Here is a 7746-nt window from a genome sequence, read left to right as displayed (position 1 = left end):
AGAACCGCGTGACTAGTGCAGCCAAGGTCTGCTACTTGCTAGGGCTAGAACATGCCCTCCTCATTCAATTATATCTTCACCAGTTTTTTGTCTTTCACTGCATAAGCTTGGCTGACCTCAAACTTTCTCTGTAGATCATACTGGCCTCAGACCCAGAGATCAGTCAGCCTCTGCCTTCTCAGTGCTGGGATTAAAGGTGTGCCCCACTATACCCAGCTCTAAGCTTTTCTGTTAGAATGAGAGCTGCTTGTTTGTCCCAGCTGCCTAGCTGCTCAGTCCTGAAATAACCACACGGAAACTGTATTCATTAAATCACTGCTCTAGCTTCTTATTGGCTAACTCTTACATCTTAATTTAACCCATTTCTATTAATCTGTGTATCGCCACATGGCTGTGGCTTACCAGCTAAAATTTCAGCATGTCTTACTCTGGTGGCAGCTCCGTGGCATTTCTCTGACTCTGCCTTCTTCTTCCCAGCATTCAATCCAGTTTTCCCTGCCTACCTAAGTTCTGCCCTATCAACAGACCAAGGCAGTTTCTTTATTTATTAACCAAGAAAAGAAACACAGAGACAGAAGGACCGCCCACACCATTTCCCGTTTTCTGTTTAAACAAAAAGGAAGGCTTTATCATAGTAAAATTCTAGCAAAATTACAGTTACAATAATTATATCTACTTTATCTTTTATCATAACTACAACTATATCTATTCTTCAACTCCATCAAAGACTCCAGAAGGATGTAATATTACCTAAGTAGACAGAAAGTACATTGTAAACAACTTACAAAACTCTAGAATTGACAGAGACATCTTACTGCCTGGACAGTCACCCCAAGTTTTTCTGTACCATTGGGGCACCCATCTTCAGCCTAATGGCCCATAGTATCCAGCAAACTTTTACATGAAGCAGGAAATTTCAAATACAGTTCCACCTATATTGGAAGTTTGTCAGTCATTTTATTCTGTGTCCTGAAGAGTGTCTGGCAGACTCATGAAGCAGGAACCCCGAAGGATCGTCTCACCTTTAGGCAAGTTCAGCAGTCATTGCTCTGTGGGTCCCGCATGTTCAATTTATGCAACAGCCAGGCAAGAGCAGTTTCTTGTCCAAATGGCTAACCAACTCCATAAGGAGCCTTCTTGATACCCATCATCTTCTTGAAGTACTTAGGTGCTGCCAGGAGTAGATGTGTCTTATTGTCATGAAAAGTCCTAAGTTATTAAAACATTTTAAATGTCATATTCTGAAAGTCTCTGAAAGATTTGAATACCTATCTAACTGAAATATATCTCTATACATCTAGAAAATCTAACATGACTACAAGCTTAACTATTATAAATGATTATCTATTAACTTATATTTCTTAATTATACATTACATTTTTAAATGAGCTACACAAACACAATACCTTAATCAAGAGCAGAAATATACATATAACAAAACTGACCTTAAATCAATAGAGCAAGATCCATATCAATGCAAGATCCATATCAATGCAAAGTATCCATCTCTATAGCATATCCCCCTTTAAATATAAAGAAACATTTATAAACAATATTTGGGAATATGGGCATAGTTTTGTTCATACTGCTTCCTGCTGATTGGGGTCACTGTTAATCAGGTCTTTTATGGTATATCCACTGCGCTAGGTTCATCTCAGTAATCAGTTGGGCGAAGTAATTTTTTGAGGAGTGTTCAAGGCCACCTTTCAGGGGGTCTTATTCCATGAAACCACACAAGTCTGGAAGCAATCCACAGGTTCTCATCCTCTGTGGAAACAAAAGAAGAATCTCTTTAGCAAAGCAACATATCCTTAGACTCAAATTCTGAAATCAAGATACCTTTATAATATACATGCTGGTTTAGCTTAGCAGCCCATACACTGAAATGTCTCTCTGTACACAGTCAAAAAAATTCAAAGATAACACAATAATATACATAATCCAGACTCACTGTCTATAGTCCATCTTTATGTGGCTTATTTTTCTTTACTCCTTTTAATCTATGACTGTCTGCACTCTGTCTCTTTAAAGACTTTTTAAAAAAATGGTTTACTTCTTTTCCAGCTCTCTATACTCTTTTTCTTTTCTCTCCCAAGCCTACACACATTTAGCTAACATTATGACCTATTTAGAGTTCTTTTATGTCTGAATCTGTCCTCATTGCATTATCAGTAATTCTTTACTGTCCTCAAGAGCTTTTAAAATGGTAAGTGTCTTGGTTGCATCTGCTCTAGATGCTGGCTCTGTCTCTCTCCACTTTTAAAATGGTGGATGTACCATTACTTCCAGGTCTGGTAGGAGCTGCACTCAGTACTTTAACTCTGAGAATGAGTGTGCAGCACATAAACCCTTTTTATCTGAGTAATAGCTAAATCTGCCATGCAGCACACTGCACGGCCTAGAAATATCTCTGTGTATGGCGGCAGGAATCCACCATGCTTGCCTGCTTGTGCATGCCTAGTAGATCTGATCCTGCTGCCTGCAAGGAGTGCTGAGCCATGGGCATGGTCTCAGCTACTTTCCTCCCAACCCCAAGTGGGCACACAAACATCTGAGCCCACAAATGCCATTCAAATGCTCCATAGCCAGAGTTCACCCTGGCAGGATGGCCCAGGAAGTCACGTTTTAAAACCACGTGGCTTTTTTTCTGCTATGGTTAAATCAAGAAAACCTCTCTTAACAGAGCTGTGGCAAGCTGCCAGCTGAAAGAAAAATATGGCTAAACTTTGCTTTTGTGTCTAGAATTCCTACCGCGCCAGCACGGTCTGGAACCATGCGGAGGGTGTCCAGGTTGAATGAAATCCACAGAGCACGAGGTTGAGGTGAAACAGCAGCTCGTTTATTGTTCTGCTGGGGCTAGCTTTTATACCATGGCACCAAATGGGGAGGGGGCTGCGAAGGGACTGTCACCTGACCCAAGGAGGAACTCTCACCTGACCCCAGTAGGGGTCAAGGACTGATCACGTGCACTCCACCTTCATCTGTCCCCAGTAGGGACTGTCACCTGACCCCAGCAGGGATCAAGGAATAATCACGTGCACTCAAACTTCCTCATCCAACTCCAGGAGCAGAGGGAAGTTAAGATTCTTTGCAGATAAGCACCTCAAATGGGGGCAGGGAAATATAACTCGGGGTAGCAATTCCCACAAATTCCTTTTCAAGCCCTCTCAGGTTTTGCATGGATTTAGTCCACCACACTTGCACCAATTTGTAGTAGGGAGAGGCTGCTTGTTGTGAGCCACTTGTTGGTTCCCGACTGACCAGCTAGCTTAGCCCCAAAATAACTACACAGAAACTGTATTCATTAAATCACTGCTTGGCCCATTAGCTCTAGCTTCTAATTGACTAACTCTCACATCTTAATTTAACCAATTTCTATTAATCTGTGTATTGCCACATGACTGTGGCTTACTGGCTAAAGTTTTGGCATGTCTTACTCTGGCAGTGGCTTCATGGTGTCTCTCTGACTTTGCCTTCTTCTTCCCAGCATTCAGTCTAGTTTTCCCTGCCTACCTAAGTTCTGCCCTATCAACAGGCAAAAGCAGTTTCTTTATTTATTAACCAAGAAAAGCAACACAGAGACAGAAGAACTTCCCACACTACTTTTCTTCAGTTCCTTTTCACAAATTGGAAACTTAGTTGAGTGGGATCTTGCCTTGGGGTCGCCTCTCCCTTTATTCCATTTCTTAATCTCTTTATCTCCTTAACACAGGATTTAGCTCCATTTCACTTCCTAGTGCTCTTTTTCTCCTCAAAATTTACTTTTTATAATTTACACTGCTCATCTTTCTCCTTTTAATTATAAATCTTCATTAGAGTTACCACCAAAAACCACATGACAGAGTCTACACTAGGTTGTTTTGAGATTTCTTCTGCCAGAGGAATTAACCCAAAAATTCTTCACTTTAGTCTCAGGCAAAATTTTCAGACAAAGGAAAAAGCATCCATTTTTTTTTCACCAAAATATCACTAAGGCAATCTCTAGGCAACTAAAATTCTTCTCATCTAAAACCTCTTGAACCAGTTCATCAAATCATTACCAGCACCACTGTCTTCCATGCTCCTACTAGTATGGCTCATTGAGCAGTGCTTAAAGCACTCACTCCACTGCTTTCCTAACCTAAACTCCCAAAGTCCATATTACTCCAAACAAAAACATGGTCAGGCCTAGCACAGAAATACTCCAGTCCCTGGTACCATCTTTTGTCCTGTGGTTTTCATTGCTGTGAAGAGACACAACGACCACAGTAACTCTTATAAATGAAAACATTTCATTGAGGGAACTTGCTTATAGGTTCAGAGGTTCAGTCATTTATCATCATTGTAGGGAGCATAGGGGCATGCAGGCAGATGTGGTACTGAAGCTGAGAGTCCTACATCTTGACTCAGAGACAACAGGAAGTTGACTGACACACTGGGTAGTATTCCTCAAAGCCTGCCCCCACAGTGGCATATTTCCTTCAATAAGGCCACACCTCCTAATATTACCATTCCCTTTAAGGGCCATTTTCTTTCAGACTACCACAGACATATATCCAAAGGATAGTTCATCCTACTATAGAGACACTTGCTCAATAATGTTCATTGCATCTCTATTCACAATAGCTAGAAATTAGAAACAGCCTAAATGGTCATCAATGGGTGAATGGATTTTTTAAAAAAGTTTTTATCATGAAATATTACTTAGCCATTTAAAAATGAAATCATGAAATTTACAGATAAATGGATGTAGATTTTAAAATATCATCATGAATTAGGTAACCCAGACCCAGAAAGACAAATATGTCATGTATTTGCTTATATGTGGATATTAGCTATTAAATATTTACTAAGCTGGCTACAATCTGTATAACCACAGAAGTTAGGTACAGAGTAAGGAACTAGTGGGGAGGAATGGATCTCCCTAGGAAGGGGAAATAAAATAATTATAGATGAACAGTAAGACAGGAACAGGAAGATAAAATATAAAGGGGAGGAAAGAGGGGGACAAAGGAAGGAATACAGGGAAGGACAGCTAAAACTAAGGGTCATGTGGAAAACTTATACAATAGAAGCTTTCTTAAAAATATACATGGATGAAGATTATCTCAATAAAATTGCCTAATAACAGGAGATGGATCCCCAACTAGACATCTCTTGCCACCAATCAAGTTTCCAGTGACAGAAATGGGTTATATCTAATGAAGTTGTTGGTCAAAGATGTTCCGTGGAAATTCCCAAATAACCCAGACTACTGCCAAAGCTATTGGTTGCCTTGTGCTGAAAGAAGACCCTATTGTTGAAGACAGAAACTACACAACTCATTGAACAAAGAGAAGCTGAGCTAGTGCCTATCCAGAGCCTTCACCCCTACTGACGAGTGTTCATGGTAGTTGAATGTTCAGTGCATTACTAAAGGAGAAAGGTAACTACCAATCAAGTTATCAAATCCTCAGTCTACAACCATGACTTGCTTACAAGCTGTGCTAGTGCAAGAGTGGCACAAAGCTTGTGGGAAGTCATAACCAAGATCTGACTTAAGTCTCCACTCTTTAATATGAAACTTATCCCCAACACTGCTCCAGTGGTCAAGAACTGGAGACAAGATAGGCCAGGGGTCTAGGGGAAAACAAAATGCTATGCTCTGCTAAAGGAACATAGCCATAAAATGACTCCTCACAACATTCTGCTTTCCTCATCGAGGAGCATCTTGCTCAGCCATCATCAGGGAAGCTTCCTTCATCAGTAGACGAGAGCAAACACAGACACCCACAGCTAGGCAATGGGCAGAAAGTGAGAGATCTTGGCACACTCAGTCCTAAGTGGGACTTCTCCATGAATTCCTTTCCATCAGGGCTCAGAGAATCCTATAGAAGAAGAGGCAGAAAGATTCTAAGAGATGGAGGGAATGGCAGGCACTAAGGAAACAAGGCCTTCTAGAAATAGCAGGGCCAGTACACATATGAACTCACAGAGACTGTGGCAGTATGCACAGGGCCTACATGGGTGGGCACCAGATGGGATCCCAGTGCTGAAAGAAGTGGACACAAGTCCCTACCCCTAATTCAGAATCCATGTCTAATGACTAACACTCAAAAATGAAAACTCAGTTCTCTCCAGTGAAGTCTCACTGGAGATATAAACCACTCTTAAGACCAGGCCCCATGCCCAGCAGTAGACACACAGGCCAACACAAAATGAACTCAGTGGTGTCTTTGGAGGTTCTTTGTCTCATGAGGTTTGGAAAGGGCTTGTTTGTTTGTTTGTTTGTTTTCATCTTACAGGTCCTTTGTGTATTTATTGTGGCATCAGGTTTTATTGTTTTGAGGGAATCCTATGTGTATGAATATGTGTGTCTCTGCATCTACATGTGTATTTCATGCTTTTTCTTTGGTTCTTTTTCTTGTTTGCCTGTTTTGTCCTATTCCAGTTTGCTTTTGTTCTATTTTATCATTATTCTTTAGATGTCTAACATCTAAACATTAGAATCCAAAGGATGTGGCTTCTAATGGAAGGGAAGGTGGGAGGAGTCTTGGAGGAGTTGGGGTAGGAGAAAATCATAGAATATAGTCTGTAAAAACAGCATCTATTTTCAATAAGTGAAAGAAAAACCTATACCTTTGATACTTTGATGCCTTTTCAACATTCCCAGATCCAGCTGTGCAGTGGGGTCTCCCTGTGAAAATTCAGGCCCACCTCAGCATAGCCTGTTCTTCCCTGACTGGAGAGGAGAAACCCTAGAGCCAAACGACAGAGTTCTGCTGCTCATGTGGTTGCTGAAAGAGTGTTTGGTTTGCTGTAATTATGTTTTCTCAGACTGATAAAGGGCATCTAGGAAGAGGCCATAGCTTACAGGTTTTCACCAAGAGAGTATGTGTATGTGCATGTGTGTGTGTTGTGTGTGCATGTGTGTGTTGAGCATGTGTGTTGTGTGTGTCCATATGTGTGTTGTGTGTGCCTGTGTGTTGCTGTGCATGTGCATTGTGTGTTGTGTGTGTGCATGTGTGTGCTGTGTGTGCACGTGTGTGTTGAGCATGTATGTGTTGCGCATATGCATATGTGTGTTGTGCGTGCATGTGTGTTGCTGTGTATGTACATGTGTGTGTTGTGCATGTACATGTGTGTGTTGTGCATGTGTGTTGTGTGTGTGCATATGCGTGTTGTACATTGCATATATGTATTGTGTGTGTGCATGTGTGTGTGCATGTGTGTGTTAAGTATGTGTATGTGCAAATGTGTGTTGAGTATGTGTGTGTGTTGAGTATGTGTGTGTGCATGTGTGTGTTGAGCATGCACATAGAGGTCAGAGACCAACATCAGGTATCTTCCTCTGCCACTGACTATTCTGACTATCTTAGTTTTTTGGGACAGGGTCTCTCACTGAATCTGAAGCTCATGGGTTCAGCTGCACTGGTTGGCCAACAAGCCCTTGGGATCCTTCTTCCTCCACCTCCCCAGCATTGGGATTAGAGGCATGCACCACCTTGTTTCGTTCCCTTGTGTGCATGTGTTTTTAAGACAAGGTTAGGTCAGGTTTTAAGTTAGGTTTTCTTATACTTTAATAAAATACTGACTGCTGTGGGAGCTCCTTCCACTCCTTCAGCCAATAACCTTTAAGATACCACTCCACTTGGGCATGGTTTCTTATGCTATAAATGAAGCTGTAAAGCATGTGCTTGCTCTCTTGCTTCTGGCTCTTGCTTCTATCTCTCGCTTCTAGTTGCTATACTCTGTTCCTGTTCCCTGTTCATGCTGAAGACTGTTATC

The sequence above is a fragment of the Myodes glareolus genome, chromosome 6 (genome assembly GCF_982192425.1).
Source record: "Myodes glareolus chromosome 6, mMyoGla1.1, whole genome shotgun sequence".
In the NCBI taxonomy this organism is placed as follows: Eukaryota; Metazoa; Chordata; class Mammalia; order Rodentia; family Cricetidae; genus Myodes; species Myodes glareolus.
This window is presented reverse-complemented; position numbering follows the sequence as displayed.